The following is a 20,921-nucleotide window of genomic DNA, read 5'->3' on the forward strand; positions in this document are numbered from 1 at the left end:
ATATGTACTATAAAAATTTTTAGCGCATAGAGCTAAAAATCCAAATGTTGTTTATTACAGTCTTGTTTACATAAACAATTTTAGTCTATTGATTAAGTCATTTTTTTTTGTTCTCTTTCTGTATTCTTTTTACAATACCGTCCAATTCTGAACGATATTTAAAAGTCTCGAACCTCTGAAGAAGTTGGTTATAATTAAAAACCCAAACAAAGATACAAGAAAATTGGTTAACAAAACACGTGGTAATCAATATATAATAATTGTTTTAGTGAAATTAGCATGTAATTAGTACTTAGCCTAATCCATCTATGGTACGTTTTTCTCTGTGTGTTTAGTGCGAGTTTTTTAACTCGTCGATCTCGTAAAAGTTAACTCAAATTTGTATATAGTTCGAACAGCGCCCCTAGGGGCAAACGAAGGGAAACTTTTCCAACTCCATACAAATTTGAGTTAACTTTTACGCGATCGACGAGTTAAAAAACTCGCACTAAGCATAAACTGAAATATGTATTCAGATTGAGTGTTGTTTTGAAGTACCTAACCCTATTTTGATGCTCTTAATATTTTGACATTGACGTTTGAACTGTCAATCAAAACCACAAGACATAATAAAAAGAAAAAAAGACAAAGCAATTTGTACTTCCTATATCTGGTTTCTTAAGATAAGAAGTACTTTTTTATAACCAACGAAAAGGTCAAGCCGAACGTCACTGTGATCAAGGTTAAATGTTGCATATTTTAAAGTCGAAATTCGAAGTTTGGTTAATTAAAAAAAAAAAAAGTAAGGTTTACTGTTTTTTTTTATTATACACGGTGTATTCAAACGAAACCAATTATATTGTAAATTAAAAGTTATAAATAATAATTAGTTATTGAAAGCGATGAAAAAGTTCGTCGTGTCTTAAAGAGTAGGTCGCCTGAAATCGCATCAATCGTCGCGGCTATGTCGGTGGTTAAAACAAAGTACGTACCGACTTTTTTGTTCACGGTTGAACCTATAAATGAATAAATATATCGTGTGGTCAAAATCCAACTCGTAAAAATTAAAAGTACACATTCATAATTACTGATAGTAAGGCTGTTTGGGTAAGAACGGGTAAGAAGTATTCGTAGTACAGCTACATGAAATGCGGCAGAAACATGAACGTGCACATTTCTGCCGCGAAACAGTAATCCGTTTCGGTTTGAAAGTATTCTAAGCATAGCTACATGAAACGCGGCAGAAACATGAACATGTACATTTCTGCCGCGAAGCAGTAATGCATTCCAGCTTGAAAGGTGGGACGACCGTTATACAATTGAAACATCTACCTCATGACTCAGAGGTTTTCGCTATAAGGCCAATGGGATCCGGTAACCACTTATCAGGTTAGTCTACCACATATACACTGTTTAACATTCAGATTGATTGATGACTAGATAAATATGGCTCGCAGATCCTTAAAAATATTAAGTTTATTTCCTGCTTCGTGTAAGTTCTGCATAATAATTTAATGCTCCGTCGGCGTCTGGAGCCCTCTATGTGACTACACTACGATGTTAGGAACTTAAAATTTGTCTATAATTATAATTAATTAAAGTGGTAAGTACCGAAATTGGAAAATGAGATAATCACGTAGGAAAAGTGTGGTACTGTTGAGCATAAGTGGTGGAAAAGGGTGGCCATATTTTGCTTATAAATGAATATAGGATGCGAAACATCAAATCATATAATGAGATTCATATTTGTTTATTGATTGCCACGATTCGACGTGGAATAAATTTGCGGCAATCAGTGTTCGGTTATTTTAACCAGCATTCTTCTTGTTGTTTGGACGATTGCCAGAACGTATGGTGTGAACCGCGAAGGGCGCGGAAGCTGATCTATTTACGGAATGATCTCGGCCTAAAACTGGGAGACGAATGATGTCACTTTTAAACAAACGCGTGGTAATTGCGACTTGACTCTTAATTAGAGTTTTTATCATGCGACCGGTTGATTACAGCAATATTCATTTATGTTGTACTGAAATTGGTGAGGACTTTACATTCAGGTCCAATTTTGTTACGTGAACTCGATACGGAATCGATAGGAGCTGTTTCATCTTCTTCTCCATCGCTCCCTCATTGCTGTTTAAGTAACTGATGATAATAGAGAACTTCTTAAATTTGTCATATTGCTGTTATTTTTATTCATGTGTCAGTGGTGCCGACCAGTGAGGACCGCAGTGTTACTGAATGAAACCTACGAACTTCTTGGGCGGATGGAGGAGGTAACTACGAACCCAAATCATCGATTATAGGTCACGTGTAAATGAAACAAAAAATAAATACGTGTCCTTCGAAGCAATGGTGATACTACTTATACGGTTTAAGCTGGCGTTCTATTATTTTCTTTTAATTATTATTCACATTTCAGACACAAATACGTTACAATACGTTTAGAATGGTATGGACATGTGATGAGACGAAATGAAAATGGGGTTGGTAAGAGAGTGTTAACTATGAATGTGGAAGGATATAGAGGAAGAGGTAGACCTAAGTAGAAATGGACGGATTACGTGAATGATGATATGTGTAAGAGGGGAGTGAGCCAAGAAATGGTATATGATAGAAGAGTATGGAAAGAGAAAACATGTTGCGCCAACCCCAGGTGACTGGGAGAACGGCAGAAGAATGATGATTTCAGACACAAATACGTACAGCTTATTTACTAAGCCGATCGCTCTGTTACTAAGTGTTTCCTCTGTCCTTCGATGACACTTTACATCAAGTTCCTTATCAAAAATGTGCTAGAGTCATGAGTCCGTTATCGTGATCACTTCTTACCTGATTGACATAATCTATTTCACACTGAGGAGTACTCTAGCAATGGACAGCGGTTTGGCTATGTCCCTTGCTTATATTCCATGAACGACAGTGAAGGAGAGAAGCCTTAAGCTCGTCTGCTTGCAAAAGTAAAAAAAAAAACTCCTTTCCAAAAATATTACAAAAAAATCAACGGTAATTCCCACAGAGGAAAACATAAAGTTATTATCGCATCTAGTTCTAGATATGATAATATGATAAATGACAAAGATAATAACTAATTTAATTGAATATTAAATCAAAAAACAATAAAGTATATAAATAAAACGATATTTATCAAATTCAACAATTATTTTTCAAGTACCGCAAAATACTTGGAAGCTCTTATCAGAAATACTACTATCTGATGAATTTGACTTAAAATTTTGCTCTCGTGCAAAGTTTTCCAGAGGTGACCATAGCCTGTTTCTAACGCAATCAATCTTATTGCAAAAAAAAAATCTAGACTCAGACTTCGAACTGGTTCTTTAACAAAAAACCACACAAAGAACAAAATAAAAACCGGCGCAAAAAAGCCTAAACTCGTTTCGACGTCTGCGAGGATTTTATTAATTTTTTATGCGTATTATTAATTTTTTAAACGAGTATACCACTGTCTCGTTGGTATTTTATTGATTACAAATAAAGGCAGAAGAGTTTACGGCGTATTGCATTCCTAAACAAAAAATAAGTGATCATAATTCGCAATGCAATTCCTTTTCTAAATCTATACCTTACTTTTTAGCTTATCTGTGTTTAAATAGCACTGGTAGTATGTTCTGTAAACCTATAACATTATATTTAAAAAAAAAAACTCTGCTCAACAACAAACAAAAACTCACAAACTGGCCATGAGGTTCTTTTTCTGAATTTAAACTTTACGTTTTACCTTATTTGTAGTGTTGATACATTTTGTAAGTCAGCACGGGTTGTGGTGTTTTAACAATCGTTTGAAGGTCAGTTAGGTTAGAAGTAGGTTGTTTTTTTAAAATATTAAATCAAAAGGTGCGCAGGGCACTTTGTGTCAATTATTGACGATTACTGTACAAGAGTCGCACTGTACATGTATTGGGCATAGCTTTTAACATCGGGTGGATCGGGAATCCCTTAAAAAGCTGTTACCCCTTAGCCGATGCGTATACAAACTTATGTATATTCTATAATGCAAATATATTTATTGTCTATAAATTGCAGTGCTCAACAGCTGGCTGGTACTCTATAAAAACATTTATAAAATTTGTCATAATTGTGTACGCGCATTATGTGGCTAATTAATCTCGAAGCGCATATTTATAGTCAATTCTTATTAACCAAATAAAACGTATGCGATCGTGGTTTATACAAAAACAGGGTAGGTCCTATTCAATAGAACTAGTGGTCTCACAGTAGTCGAAATTCGACTATAATTAATTGAAATTATAAGTTCAACATTATTATGGTCCTATTGTTACAGATTTCACCAAGACTACACTATAGACAAAATTAAATAATCGTAATATTAAAGATAAACAATACTAACCTATTCTCAATTTGACTACAGACTTTAAGCAATAACAAAAGTTTGACGATAAACAAAGAGTATATATTTGTGTGCGTCAAATACATTGGTAATGTGTGTAATGTTTTCTTTATTGATTTAATGTATCTTTTATGCCTTATTTTAAAAAAATATTAGCATTCTGCACTTCTTCTCTATATTCTCTAAAAGTGTGGAAAATTTCATACTCCTTCGTCCGCGCAATTTTCGTAAAAAGGGATACAAAGTTTTTGCTTCACGTATTAATATATAGATATCAAGAGGTGTTTATTCATTTTATCGATCGGCCGGCTCCCTGGCTGCGAGCTAGTAGCCTTGATCGGCGACGACGTGGCGGTCAGGAAGCGCCCTGTTGTTTTGGGCTTACGTCACCATCCTGCTTATTACCGCAGGAGCACTCATGCGTTCCAAGGACACACGTAATGACCTACAATTGATGCTTCGACTTTGTCTCATGCTGAGCTTGTGGTGTTCATGTGGTTTTTATTGCCTCATTTTGAACAGATGAAACAATCTATGTACCTCTAGTACTAATTTACTAGTTACTAAGTTCAATTCTAAATTTAAATAGTTTATTTTTGTTTAGAAAACAAAAAAAGTGCAGTTTTAACAGTTATTACAATTACATAATATGTACATGATTTATTTTTTTATTTTTTATTGCTTAGATGGGTGGACGAGCTCACAGCCCACCCGGTGTTAAGTGGTTACTGCAGCCCATAGACATCTACAAAGTAAATGCGCCACCCACCTTGAGATATAAGTTATAAGGTCTCGGTATAGTTACAACGGCTGCCCCACCCTTTAAACCGAAACGCATTACTGCTTTACGGCAGAAATAGGCAGGGTGGTGGTACCTACCCGTGCGGACTCACAAGAGGTCCTACCACCAGTAAAAAGCTATTGAATTAACTTAGCTATTGTATCAAAAAAGTTATGTTACGAAAAACAAATTATTGACGGAATTTGAAAGCATTTGAGTGACTTGGCGGTGCGGTAGTTAGCGACCGTGACTATTGCGCCGAGAGTCGTGGGTTCGATTCCCACATGGGGCAAACGTTGTATGATGAACGGGTTTGTTATCTCTTTGTCTAGGTGTTTATTATTTATAAAAGTATGTATTTAAAGGTATATAAGTATATTTGTCAGTCTCTGGTACCCATAACTAAGTTGTCTTAGTCAATTGAGTTGATCTTTCAGCCTAACTAACAGCGTTGCAGAGTTAGCGCGTCGATGCTGGACTTGCTAAAATGATTTCCATAGTCGATGCTGTTCGAGCATTATGCAATATTATGCATACTGCCTTTGAATTGAATAGGGCAGTATTGGAAGCCGTCTGAGCCTCAGAATGAAGCTCAGGTGGTACGCCACGTAAAGTTATTTAGGGTTGCGAAGCGTTTGAAAGTTTTTACTATAATTGAAATAATAAGAATCGGGGATAATTGATAGATGTTTATCTAGCCCAAAGCTAGTTTTCTGTATTTATATTTTATTTTTCCTTTTGTGGGTGGACGAGCTCACGGCCCACCTGATGTTAAGTGGTTATCGGAGCCCATAGACATCTACAAAGTAAATGCCGCCACCTACCTTGAGACATGAGTTCTAAGATCGCAGTTTTTACAGTACAACGGCTGCCCTACCTCTCAAACCGAAACGCATTACTGCTTCACGGCAGAAATAGGGTGGTGGTACCTACCCGCGCGGACTCATAAGACATCCTACCACCAGTAATTACCGCAAATTATTATGTAATTTTGCGGTTTTGATTTTTCTTATACGATGTTTTATGTCCTTTAGCGTGAAAGTCGTGAACATTTGTTAAGTGCGTATTTCATTAGATAAATTGGTACTTGGCTGCAGGATTCGAACACCGATGCGTTGCTACATACAAATGCACCGAACGTTTTATCCTTTAGGCCACGACGACTTCTTAAAGGATTCTGTGTAGGAATCCCTATGGGAGCCGCAGACTGATATACATATTACTTATATACTTTATAAATACTATTTGGCTTATATATATAGTAAGCACATTAATGACATCCCGGTAATTTCTTTAAAAAATCCGCGGACTGGTACAGTTTTTCTAAGGAAATACATACTAACAATATGTAAAGAAAGTGGACTTTTTAACGTTCACTTTTGTTCCGAGCCTGTGTTCTTTGAAAAGCAGCTCGAATTAATGTGGAATGTCAATAAAACAGCGGCGATAGAGATGAAGAAATATGATGTTATAAAATTAAATTCTATGTTGAATTGTGAACGAATTTACAATAAAATAGACTTTAATGCCTTTCGTTTTTACAGAGCAACAAATTGAAGTATTATTTTAAATAAGTACGATTAGAATTTCATAGATCTTATACACCGATAACCCTTCGCTATTACGTAGACAAAGGGAACATTTATTCGATAAAAATATTCGATAAATATGATTCAAAAACATTTTAATCTATACTTCTATACTAATATTATAAAGAGGAAAGATTTGTTTGTTTGTTTGTTTCGCATAGGCTCCGAAACTACTGGACCGATTTGAAAAATTCTTTTTCCATTAGAAGCCGACATTGTCCCTGATGAACATGGGCTACTTTTTTTAATTTTTTATTTATTTAATTTTTTTGGTTTCATGTGTGTTTTAATGTTTCCGAAGCGAAGCGAGGGCGGGTCGCTAGTGTAATTATAATTTCAGTGAATCAGTGTTCGTGAATAAAAACATGATTGATTGTATAAAAAAAATTTTTTATTCAATAATTTAATAGATTATTAAAACAAGTATAACATCCGAAACTAACATTGATTGCAAACGAAACTTTCTCTGTGATATTTTATATCCTTACAATATAAGACAACACAGGAATACGACATTGTACAAAATCACACACACTAATTAAGTTACTTTCGTAAATGAAAAAAGTAATTTTCAATTAGTGAAAAATAGCTAAAGAAAATCTATCAAGAATTATTTAAATAATGAGAAAAGACAAGACTTCTATTTTCATATAATAATTAATATAAACATTTTATTTACGTTCATAAAAATAATGTCAATATACAAACAGATAAGATAACAATATCATTTTTATTATTACTTTTATTTTATTTTGAATCAACAGCTCATTAAATTGTTATTTAATAAACACTATACTATGTTTAAATGTATTTAATGAACAAAATTAAATTAAATAAAGTTCTGAAAATTTTAACCAAAGCTATGTAAGAGAGAAAAGAACAAATACATTTAGATTTTTAATTAAATCAAAGCAATACATATTCTATTAAAAGAACAATTAGTTTAATTTAAAATTCATCATAAAATACTAGGTTCTGATATAGAAAACATTTTTTTACAATCCATTCGAATTTACAAGCATAATGTCAAAAATTTTAATTATTATCACACAAAAATCAACTTATACATTTAATGACAAGGTACATTTTATTTAATCTAATTAGAATATCTATTTTTATTAGTTAAATTATTTATATTCTTCTTCTTCGTACGATTCAAATAAGTCACGTATCATTTTCACACACATGTTTTGTTTATTATATTTATAAGACATTCGTAATACAGCTTAGAGTAATGATGTGTTTGATGCGACTATCATCTCTTCAGTGATATCCAATAATATTTGTATGAAATAAAGAACACCTTAGAGTTTGGGCAGTAATGATCAATGTGCTTACACGACGACACGTAAACAGGTAATGGTAAGCATGATAGAAGCCTGAAAATACAATTTCTATTCAGCATTCGATGCGCAAAAGAAGGCAAGCGCAATGAATTCTGTAGAAGTCGTCGTGGCCTAAAAGATAAGTATTTTGTGTGATGCGACTATGACCGTGTTCAAATCCTGGGAGTAGGTATTAATTTGCTAAGGAAATACGAACGTGAACAATTCACGATTCAAAGGATGGGACAGCCGTTATACAGTACAATTGTGACTTTGGCCGTATGTGAAAGTTATTATTATACATTAGGGAAATCGTCGTCGTGGCCTAGAGGATAAGACGTCCGGTGCATTAGTGTTGAAGCGATGCACCGGTGTTCGAATCTCAGGCGGGTACCAATTTTTCTAATGAAATACGTACTCAACAAAGGTTCACGATTGACTTCCACGGTGAAGGAATAACATCGTGTAATAAAAATCAAGCCCGCAAAATTATAATTTGCGTAATTACTGGTGGTACGACCACTTATGAGCCCGCGCGAGTAGGTACCACCACCCTGCCTATTTCTGCCGTAAAGCAGTAATGCGTTTCGGTTTGAAGAGTAAGGCAGCCGTTGTAACTATACTAAGACCTTAGAACTCATATCTCAAGGTGGGTGGCGCATTTACGTTGTAGATGTCTATGGGCTCCAGTAACCATTTAACACCAGGTGGGCTGTGAGTTCGTCCACCCATCTTAGAAATAAAAAAAAGTGTGTGTGTCCGCTCCGACGCACGACTGGAGTTTACTGGATATAAAAAATTAAACGAAACAATACGAGAAATAGTTCTATATTACGACAACACGATACACTACAGATTATTAACAAATTAACGAGACACAAAACAAACGACTAACAAATATATGAAAATACAATAATGAGAGAAACGCGCGATCAGTACGAGGCTTTGTGGCGGACTGCCGGCGCAGCAGCCCGGCGTCACCTGCGATAACGCATTTCGTGTGACATGCGCAATCAGGCGCATAACGCATTTCGTGTGACATGCTAGTACGATTTTGGTCCCCATAATTTTCATACCCCGGGCCTATATATGTAAATCGATTCTAAAGGAGTAAACTCCAAAAATTAAAAAAAAAAAGTGTGTGTGTCCGCTCCGACGCACGACTGGAGTTTACTGGATATAAAAAATTAAACGAAACAATACGAGAAATAGTTCTATATTACGACAACACGATACACTACAGATTATTAACAAATTAACGAGACACAAAACAAACGACTAACAAATATATGAAAATACAATAATGAGAGAAACGCGCGATCAGTACGAGGCTTTGTGGCGGACTGCCGGCGCAGCAGCCCGGCGTCACCTGCGATAACGCATTTCGTGTGACATGCGCAATCAGGCGCATAACGCATTTCGTGTGACATGCTAGTACGATTTTGGTCCCCATAATTTTCATACCCCGGGCCTATATATGTAAATCGATTCTAAAGGAGTAAACTCCAAAAATTAACGAAGACGGGGTCGTATACCAATATGTTAAGTATAGCCTACAGTATCACCAAGATCCTCTAGTCCAAAATACTTACATGGATAGTAGTAGAATAACAATAAGATGAGATTCAATAGCAATTTCTGTTTCTACATTTTCTTCTAAGACTGTACGGCATGACGGACACGCATCTTTAGTTCTTCTAGTATATATTGGAACGACGTTCATGACTGCCCTGTGAATGGTTTTGTAAAATTAAGAATCTATGCATAAATAGGCAATCTCAAAACGCCAAATGCCATTCTGAGTGTTCTGTGTTCGTTAACCGATATTATCTTATTTTTTTGTTTAGTAGATATTGGTAAGTATTAGTGTTCATATATTTATTTTTTATTGAGAAAGGCTTTTTGCACTATAGATTAATACCATGTTCTTCTCTGCTTAATGGGCGATTTTTTTTTGTTTATTATTTTTTTTATTTTTTTATTGCCCTTGTAGGCAGACGAGCATACGGCCCATCTGATGGTGAGTGGTTACCGTCGCCCATGGACTTCAGCAATGCCAGGGGCAGAGCCAAGCCGCTGCCTACCTAATACTCTCCACAAGCCTCGTTTGAAGAAAGACATGTCATAGCGCTCAGGAAACACCGTGGAGGGGAGCTCATTCCATAGCCGGATGGTACGTGGCAAAAAAGACCTCTGGAAACGCACTGTGGATGACCGCAGTGGCTCCAGGTAGTATGGATGAACTCTACTCCGGTGGCGGGCGGTGCGATGGTAAAAACGAGATGCCGGTATCATCTCGAACAATTCCTCAGAGCACTCCCCATGTAACTTATGGTACAAAATACAGAGGGAACCGAAGTCCCCAAATTTAATAGCCATTGGCAAATTTGGCTATTTCCTGTGAATAAATATTGGAATGTCATTTTTTTTCTCAAGATTTTACTAGAAAAACAAATATGTAAACGTAATACATAAATCGAATAGAAAACTTGAGGTGTGATTTTTCATCGAGCTTCGTAAGTTGGTTGGACACTAGTACATAGAACTTTTCATTAGAGTATTATTAATTAATGGTTTTATTGTATAAAATATATGTAGACATTTATTTATAAATGATTTTATTGTATATACAACTTATAACTTTCATCGCTTATACTTTGACCCTCGTATGCATTTTTTTTTAATTTTTTTGTCCACAAGACCTTAATGCATCCTTATGCCTCTATATTTGAAGATTTGAATGGCCGTCATTACACTAAGAGTTTCGACCTTATGTATCAAAAGGGTATTCAACTTAACACAGGTAGATCATTAGCTTGTTTATCCATTTACTATACTAAAATAAATAATAGTTTAAAAAAACTAACAAAATACGCTTTTATAGAAAATCCAACAACAAAATAGAAAATAAATTTTAATAAATTTGAATTAAAAATAGTGCAAGAAAAAATGATTTTATTGTAAAAAAAGCGTGGGCTGCTTTTCAGGATATTATCAAAATAACCCTTCTACTCATATCTGTTCATAAAATATTTATAACTACTGATACCATGCACACCACGTTTTTTTTTTGTGTTTGTGTATTCCAATGACAAGAGTTATTTTGTAACAAAGAAATGACTTACCTGTTTTTTGTATTCACAATTCCCTTTAACATTCAAGTATACGACCTCCGTTTTAATTGGATAAAAATTAATGAAGGATCTCAAATTAACCGCCGAAAAAACGCTTAATTAGTCCAATACTATTTGAATGTTAATTACATAGAAGCCATTTTCCATGGTTTTTATGTTCCGAGAAAGGTTTTGAAAGATTTTTGAGTGAAATGTTTAGATGAAAAAGAAACTCATTATAGGTTGCAACCTTTTGATGATTATTAATACTATTTAAAAAGAGATTTAGAACAGAATACAGAGCGTGAATGCTTTAGAACGTAGGTAGTGAAATATTTTCATTCTAAAGGTGGGTATTTCATTCTACAAAACATGCATAATCTGTGACAGAATTGACTTAATTTGAAAAACGAACTTGGTTGCGCCAGCGTCATAACAGATTTCTAGATAAATGTTTTATAATAATATGGCAGCTATGACACTTTTCCCTTCCCCTTCCTCACCCATCCCCGCGCCCTGGATTGGCTAGTACGAGTGACGCGGGCACACAAAAAAAAAAAAAAAGAAGAAATACATGGCGGTTACCTAGCGCGCGCTCCGCATTACAGAAATAAGTTATTTGTGATTTAATTATTGAGATGGCCTAAGACCTTATTCTCATACAACATCAGTGTCAGTGTATCACAGTGTCGTGCAAGGTAGAAGATACACCAACTGGCTTCAAGCACTTTTAGCAGCCGTGATTCGGACGACTCCATCCTCTCCAGGTACGGCGTTTTCCTTCACAATTTCCCTCGGGTTGTGTTCCTTTGTTTCTTCCCGCCACGACCCGAGAAAGTGTCATAGTTGAACAACGCAAAAACAGTCCACACTCATTTTTGTATTAGATGACCGTTACAATTTCGGTCTACCAACCGCATAGCGCAACCATTATTTAGTGGTCCATTTCGAGCCGGATTCTGAACTTACATCGTCTCATATTAGTAATCTAGCATTATTTGTATTTAATTCCATAGGGAATTAACGCACCGCAATTAAATACTTATTTAATATAGTAGAAAAACCCGCATTTAGGTATTTAGTTATAGGTAGATTTAGATAGCCTAGGTAAACGCCATCTTTGTAGTCACACACATTCGCTAGACGCTGAATGCGTAGAAATTATATTTATTTAATTGGTTTTTTCGTATTCGAAAACGCATCATAGATATCGTAAGATTTACTTTGAACATTGTGATCTTGTGATTAGCTACCTTCCCATTATTTTTATGTTCACGAGTTATTCACTCGCTTCGCCAACCGCATTTGAACATACAAATACCTACCAAATTGGTCTGTTTTGATTTATTTGAATGAATAACATAATACATATGTACATCGTTCGTGTTTAAATATTTGTATGTTATTATATTTTATTATCATTTTTGATTTAACTAGGACAGAGGCATAACCTAGGTCGTTTGATATTGTCTGGTTGTTTTATTCTTAACGCGCCAATAATAGCAACTTTTATAGTAGTAGCTGTCTAACTATTTTAAATATTATTATTATTAGTTTATAAGACGACGAGCGCTGCGCTTGCACCTCGCCGCGCGCCCCCTCGCCCCTGCGTCGTTCGTCCGCCCGCGTAATATACTTTATTCACAAAATTATTTGATTTCCCGCGCTGTTTTGCAGATTTTATTTTGTTTCTTTACCTATTAGTTTTATTTAAATTTTAAATATGCCGCCTAAATCTAATAAATCCGAGAACGATTTGAAGCTTTTGTACGCTAAGAGGGATATGATTTATTCACGCGTGCAAACAATTTGTGATAATGCACTTAAGATATCCGACTTAGCAATACGAGACTCATTTCTTTGTTCTATTGAAAACATAGACGATTTGCGCGCGGATTTCGAAAGTATCGTTCATAATATCAACGCATTGCAATTAGAACTAGATCCTGATTACGCCGTCAGTTACTCTGTTATGTCGTCGTTTGATGATCTATATTGCCGTATAAAACGTGTCGCTAAATCTTTAGGAAAAATACCTAGCGCCGGGTATTCGCAAACGGAACCTAAGTTCACCCGCGATAGACCTAGACTACCGCCTATCCACATACCCGAATTTAATGGGGACATCCGTAATTGGGGTTTATTTATAGATAGTTTTGAAAATACAGTAAATCAAAATGATCACTTAACCGATCACGAAAAATTACACTACTTAGTAGAAAAACTTACCGGCAAAGCCCGTGCGGCTTGCGCGGGAATTACGTTTAGTGCCGAAAACTATTCTTTGATTTTGAACACACTCAAAGCCAAATATGAAGATAAACGGTTGATAGCTACCGCGTACCTGGATCAGTTGTTCGAATTAAAACCTATTTTATCGTGTACCGAACAGAATTTGGAGAAATTCTTAGACATATTTGCATCATCTGTTCGGGCTATTAGAAATCTCAACGTCAATGACCTCAGCGACTTTTTATTTTTGTACATTGGCTTAAAAAAGTTAGATTTCGAAACTGTTCGCTTATTTGAAACGAATCAGGGTACTAAGGGTATTGAATTGCCGAAATTTAATGAATTGGAATCATTTTTACGTAATCACATAAGAATACTTCAGCGTACTACGCGACCTCACGAGGTCCCGAAAAGACAACCAGAAAGGCATTTAGAAACGTCTTCAAGACCGCTTAGAACGACTCATAGCTATGTAAATACCGCGGCGTTGCCTGCGTCCGTGCCCGCCAAGTCGACTTGTTTTCTGTGCAAATCTTATCATACACAGTTGTATCAGTGTGCTGAGTTTTTGAAATTGTCGCCTAAAAATCGTTATGATTTTGTTCGCACAAATAACTTGTGTTTAAACTGCCTTAGTGATAAACATCGCGTTGGTGTGTGTAATAGTAGCCATAGTTGTCGCAAATGTTCGTTGAAGCATCATACCTTGCTTCATTTTGATAAAAATAATAATATAGTAGCCAATAGAACTACAAGCGCAGGTAATCAACCAATGTATGGTAACTCGTCGCTAGCAGTATCAAGCTCGGAGCACTCGCATGGTCGAACTCACGCTGGCGGCACCGCACGTTGTACGACACATCTCGCGCGTCCGACGTATTCACCCGCGCTTCCCGCCGCTGCTGTCGCTGCCGCTCGCACAGACAGCTCCGCAGCTATCAACTCGGACGGCAACACAAATGACGTCACATTATGCTCGCTGTCTTCCGCTCGCTTACCTACAACTGTTTTGCTTGCGACCGCTCGAGTTGTAATGGTTGATACTTATGGCAAACCGCATCTTGTTCGCGCCCTTTTAGATAGCGCCTCACAGAGTAATTTTATTACTCGTGAATGTTGTCAACGCCTTGGATTAAAATATAGTAACCAGCCTACGTGCCCCGTAGTCAAGGGCATAGGGGGGTCTACTAAGGACATCCAAGGGTCCGTAAAAATTAAATTTGAATCACGTTTTAGCTCGAATGTTTCATTCGAAATAAACTCGCTGGTTGTAGATAAAGTAACGGAGCAACTTCCTACTGTTTCTGTAGATACCTCGTTGTTAGCTAACTTTGATAGTTTGCCGTTAGCCGATGATACTTACGCCGTTCCAGGAGCCGTCGATATTTTGATTGGCGCTTCGATTTTCCCGCACCTCCTGCTGCCACGTAAGGTTCAAGGTCATTCGGCGAACCCCGCACCGCACGCTTTGGAAACTGTTCTCGGTTTTGTTATAGTTGGATCCGCACCCGCTCTTATAAATAGTTACTCGACCGTATCATACTGCTGCGCCGTCGAGCCGCCACTGGACTCCACCGTCCGCCGCTTTTGGGAAATTGAAGAAGTAAATGTTCCGCTGGTTATGAGTCCTGATGATAAGACCGCTGAGGATATTTATTGTAGCACGACCACCCGCGATGAAAGTGGTCGTTATATTGTTGCACTCCCGTTTAAGGGTGATACCTTTTCGCTTGGTGATTCGCGCCTAATGGCCGAAAAACGCTTTTTTTGTTTAGAACGTAAGATGATGGCATCTCCGAAGTTGAAAAAGGCCTACGACGATGTCGTGAATGAATATGTAGATAAGGGTATCATCTCACCTGCTCCCGCTGTACTTGATGAGACGCAAAATGGTCCCTCTTATGTCATCCCGCATCATGGTGTCATTAGGGAGGATAAACTCACCACAAAATTGCGTGTTGTTCTGGATGGCAGTGCTAAGACTAGTACTTCTGTTTCTCTAAACGACATCTTGTATTGTGGTAAAAATCTTCAAGGTAACTTGTTTGATATTATCGTCAATTTTCGTTTATTTATTGTAGCGCTATCTGCAGACATTAGACAAATGTTTCTTTGTATTGGCATTCGGGAATCGGATCGTAGATTCCAAAGATTTTTATATAGGTTTTCCCCACACGAACCATTAAAGGTTTACCAGTTTAACCGCGTTTGTTTCGGACTTAAGTCAAGTCCGTTTCACGCGCTTCGCACTGTGAAGCAGTTAGTTCTTGATGAGGGTGATTCCTACCCCAAGGCAAAAGCTACCATCAATACTGGTCTGTATATGGATGACTTTGCTTATAGTGTAGATAGCGAGCCTGAAGCCATCGAAACAGCTACTCAAGTGATAAGCCTAATGAAGACTGGGCAATTTGACCTTGTTAAGTGGACGAGCAACTCTCAACGTGTTTTGGACTGGATTCCGCCATCGCATCGTCTATCGACGGTTAAGGATTTTGATGTCAATGATACACATAAGATTCTCGGCTTGAGCTGGTCTCCCACATCCGATACATTCAGTCTCAAAATTAGCTCGACCCCGCCAACTTGTACCAAACGCACCATATTGTCTTGTGTCGCTCGCATATGGGACATTATGGGTTTTGTAGCACCTGTAGTGTTATACGCAAAGCTTCTTATTAAAGAGCTTTGGCTTTCTCAGTGTGACTGGGATGACATCGCACCGGACAACGTGGCCAGATTATGGGCTCGCTTCAGGGAAGAGCTTCCTATGCTCGAACATATAGAAATCCCACGTCATGTAGGTATCTCTCGAGATAGTGTAGTCACAATAGTGGGGTTCGCAGATGCTAGTGAGAAGGCTTATGGAGGAGTGGTGTATTTTCACGTTTGCAATGGCGACAATATTACAGTTAGCCTTATTAGTGCGAAATCTAAGGTCTCCCCTCGAAAGGTCGTCTCTCTCGCGCGCCTTGAGCTTTGCGCTTTACTACTATTGACGCGGCTCATTGGTGCCATAGTCAAGGGTTGTAACAACCGCATTAATATTGATAGAATTGCTGGCTTTTCTGACTCAACCGTAGCTTTGTGTTGGGCTCACTCTTCTCCCCACCGTTGGGACACATTTGTTGCTAATAGAGTAGCAAAAATTCAATCTGAATTATCACCTCAAAATCTATATCACGTCGCTGGAACAGACAATCCTGCCGATTGTCTTTCACGGGGTTTAACCCCCGCTCAAATATTAGATCATCCGCTCTGGTTTCATGGTCCGTCATGGGTACGAGATGCACCCTGTGATTGGCCAGTTAAGCTTTTTAATCCCGCGACTGTCTCTAAACCGCCAGAAGAAAAACGACACACTCTTGTAACTTCTGCGCCAAGAGAAGACTCAGTTATATTATTGTTGGCTAGTCGTGTTTCGTCATGGTCAAAGTTGTTACGTTGCGTGGTATATGTTTGCCGCTTTGCTAAACTGTTACCACAGCAACAGTACATAGTCGCCTCTGACTTTTATAAGGCAGAGCTTATTGTTCTTCGTGAACTGCAACGAGCGCATTTCGTTTCAGAAATTAATAGCCTAGAGGCTAATAAACCTTGCAGGCGTCCTTTTCAAAATTTGAAGCCTTTCTTACAGGATGGACTCATCCGAGTAGGTGGTCGTTTGAGTCAGTCCAACTTAGGATTTGATCAAAAACACCCCATAGTTTTACCGCGTAAGGGCCACATCCTTGATTTACTGGTCGATTATTATCACAAACTTCACTGTCATGCTGGTCCCGATTTATTGATGTCAATACTTAGACAAAGATATTGGATACTTTCCGCACGTAATTTGATTCGCTCAAGGGTACATAAATGTGTGCCCTGTTATAGACTTCGTCCGCGTCCCATCGCACCTGAAATGGCTGACCACCGTTCTTGTCGCGTTGTAGAAACCGCTAAACCTTTCGTGCATACTGGTACAGACTTTGCTGGACCCTTTAAGGTCACCATCTCACGTGGTCGGGGTATTCGTTCATCGAAAGCATATGTTTGTCTTTTCGTGTGTATGACCACTCGTGCTGTTCATATAGAACTAGCCAGTGATTTGAGCACGCATAGTTTCATGGCTGCTTTTAAAAGATTTTTATCGCGCCGAGGTCCTGTAGGTTGTATGTACTCAGATAACGGTACAAATTATGTGGGTGCCAAACGCAATATTTCGGAAGTTCACGCTTTTTTGAACTCTAAATACTACAAAACTGAATTCGCACATATGTTAGCAGAAAATCGCATTAAATGGCAGTTTAATACGCCCGCCGCAAGTCACTTCGGCGGAAATTGGGAAGCAAATATAAAAAGCCTTAAATCCCATCTTTATAGAGTTGTAGGGTTGCAGATTCTCACTTTCGAAGAGTTGAGTACCGTGCTCACTCAAATAGAAGCCGTGATGAACACACGTCCGCTATGTAGGACACTGTCTGGCGACCCAGCTGAGCCGTTAGCTTTGACTCCGGCTCACTTTTTGTCGTTGACGCCGCTTAAATATTTACCCGCTAGAGATATTGACGAAGACAGGCAGCATATTCTCTCGCGTCACTCTCTTTTAGATAAATTAGTTCAGTCATTTTGGAAACGTTGGAAAACAGACTACTTACATACGCTACAATCGCGCCAAAAATGGAACACTCCATCCAACCCAATCGTTGTTGGAAAAGTAGTAATTTTAATGACGGAAAACGCGCCCCCGCTACATTGGCCTTTAGGAGTAGTGGAGGAGGTTTTTCCTGGTTCAAATGGAGTGATTAGAACTGTACGCGTTAGGACCGCAACCGGATCGTATCTACGCCCGGTTATTCGCCTCTGCCCTTTACCTAATTCACAATAGAATAACTTCACTATTAGATATAAGGTATTCGTTAGATTTAGTTTAATATACATAGATAACATAGATATAGATAGATAGATAGATCTTCGCATAGGTGTTTGGTAGGTTAGCTTTTTATTTCTTGAAGGTAACCCTTCAAACTGGGGGGGAATGGTTGCGCCAGCGTCATAACAGATTTCTAGATAAATGTTTTATAATAATATGGCAGCTATGACACTTTTCCCTTCCCCTTCCTCACCCATCCCCGCGCCCTGGATTGGCTAGTACGAGTGACGCGGGCACACAAAAAAAAAAAAAAAAGAAGAAATACATGGCGGTTACCTAGCGCGCGCTCCGCATTACAGAAATAAGTTATTTGTGATTTAATTATTGAGATGGCCTAAGACCTTATTCTCATACAACATCAGTGTCAGTGTATCACAGTGTCGTGCAAGGTAGAAGATACACCAACTGGCTTCAAGCACTTTTAGCAGCCGTGATTCGGACGACTCCATCCTCTCCAGGTACGGCGTTTTCCTTCACAATTTCCCTCGGGTTGTGTTCCTTTGTTTCTTCCCGCCACGACCCGAGAAAGTGTCATAGTTGAACAACGCAAAAACAGTCCACACTCATTTTTGTATTAGATGACCGTTACAATTTCGGTCTACCAACCGCATAGCGCAACCAGAACTTATATTTTATTAGTTTTTAGTGATTAGAATTTAGCAATTTGCATTTAATTGCGTAATAAAACAAATAATTAATTGTCTTGTAATATTCACAGATTTTCCTCAATTAGCTTTTTAGTTTCGTTTTAAGCATATTATTCGATCTTGACCCGTTATTTACGCTTGACGCTAATCGCAAAGCTTCATTAAACGGTGCATAGATGGCGCTACTAGGAGGTAAATTCTAGGATTTGTTAAATTTTAAGCACAGTAATTAGTCTACTAATCACGAGTAGTACGGATAAGTAATTTTCTGGGGTCGAGAAGGAATTAATAAATTACTTTGTCATAGTGGAAAACTACATTCTTTTGTCAACTATAAAAAATTTTCATAAGTATATCAAATCAAATCAAAAAAATTTTTTTTATGTTACATTCATAGCAAATAGGAGTTGCAAGAAGGTATTTATTGACACAACGAGCAATCATTAATATATTATGGAGTCTCAAAAATATATAGGTATGCCTAAATAGTAAACTGAACTTCAATTAATTTCATCTTTTTTAATCCTGTTAATATGGGTCAGGATATTGGAGTGAAGTTATAAAATTATTGTATGTTCATTGGTCCTTGATGCGTGTGCAAATTTTCAAGTTAATCGGACATCTTGAGGTCTGTGAAAATGAGGTACAATGATTGCATTACATTCAAATAAAGCAAGCCAATAAAAGCGTGTTAAAGATAAAAATAAAAAGACTCAATATTTCGAAAATGTTAAATCAAAATAAACACACACATAACGTTTATTTTATGTCTAGTATGATGATCCCTATCAACCGTTGGCATTGGAGGTTTGTTAATAGCATGGGCGGCGATTCCTACCGGTGTAAGTACAACTACATCTACTTAATAGGTTTATGCAGGGCTTTCAGCTAAACGCAAGTCATTAGTGCATGGCTCTATACAGTTGATTACCCGGTATTTGCATCAATTGGTTATGGGACAAAGCGCGCTATAGTTGCTTACTTCACTTGATAGGTAGATATGTTTTGCACAATGCTGTTGAAATATCTAGTAGATTGGGTGAGATTGTTGCCGAAATATTCAATCAATTAATGATATATTAGATTTAATTTAATCAGATAGTAACTTACATATGTGCGTGAGTGTGTGTGCGTGCGGTTGTGTGTGTGTGTGTGTGTGTGTGTGTGTGTGTGTTTGGGTGTGTGTGAGCGTATATGTATATGTATATGTATACATGGTATTTAGGCATCTGTTCAGTTGTAAACTTTTTTCTGTATGCACTTGTTTTGAATTGCAATCCAGATTGTTATGTTAAACATTTAACTTACCATTTCTATGGTTGTAATTTGTTTTGTGCATCAATAAAAAGAAAAAGAAAAAACGTCAATTTTTACAATAAGTGATTTGAGGGCAATTATGTATTGGATATTCAGTGGTCACTATCGCTTAGGACCTTCAGTAATACCAGAGATACGTTAGCCTCGAAAATTCTTTTTAAACCTTCATAAATAGCTAAACGTTGACATAACGATTGAAGTGTTCCTCGTTAAGGCGAGTTTAGTTTTCTAGGACACAATATATAAAAACTACTTTTTTATTTAAATGAGGATTGTATTTTATTAATATTACGATTTTCACGTTCAATAAGCTCCCGGGCTGTTGCAAGCGTCATGATTGCCGAGAAAGTTTAAAATAATTCGTGGCATCTACAGACGCGTCTTCTAATAGTCGGACAGAACACTTATTATTATATGCTGCATAGAAGAAATATAAAATTCTATTTACACAGGTCTCTGTTAGAGGGCTTACACAGAAACTAATCAATTAGTAATAGAAGCCGTATTGAACAGAATATGTTGTAGAGCAATGTTCTGGTATTATAATGAGCGCGTTCAACATTAATTGGTTTGCAAATCCAATTATGTTGGCGTCTATACGCATTAGGCACGTACGGTCATTATCGAGTCGTAATGAGGGCTTGGCTTTCTGTAATT

General features: G+C 37.3%; 1 long non-coding RNA gene across 1 annotated transcript; it reads right to left on the bottom strand.

The window, feature by feature from the left end:
• Window positions 1–782: 782 nt before the first annotated feature.
• Window positions 783–2,982, bottom strand: LOC134199947 (uncharacterized). The gene is made up of 2 exons (XR_009974642.1): window positions 2,809–2,982; window positions 783–995 (listed from the first exon to the last, which is right to left on the bottom strand). It is a non-coding gene; the product is annotated as an uncharacterized LOC134199947 (long non-coding RNA).
• Between the last annotated feature and the right edge of the window lie 17,939 nt (window positions 2,983–20,921).

Source organism: Bombyx mori, chromosome 13 (assembly GCF_030269925.1).
Source record: "Bombyx mori chromosome 13, ASM3026992v2".
Taxonomy (NCBI): Eukaryota; Metazoa; Arthropoda; class Insecta; order Lepidoptera; family Bombycidae; genus Bombyx; species Bombyx mori.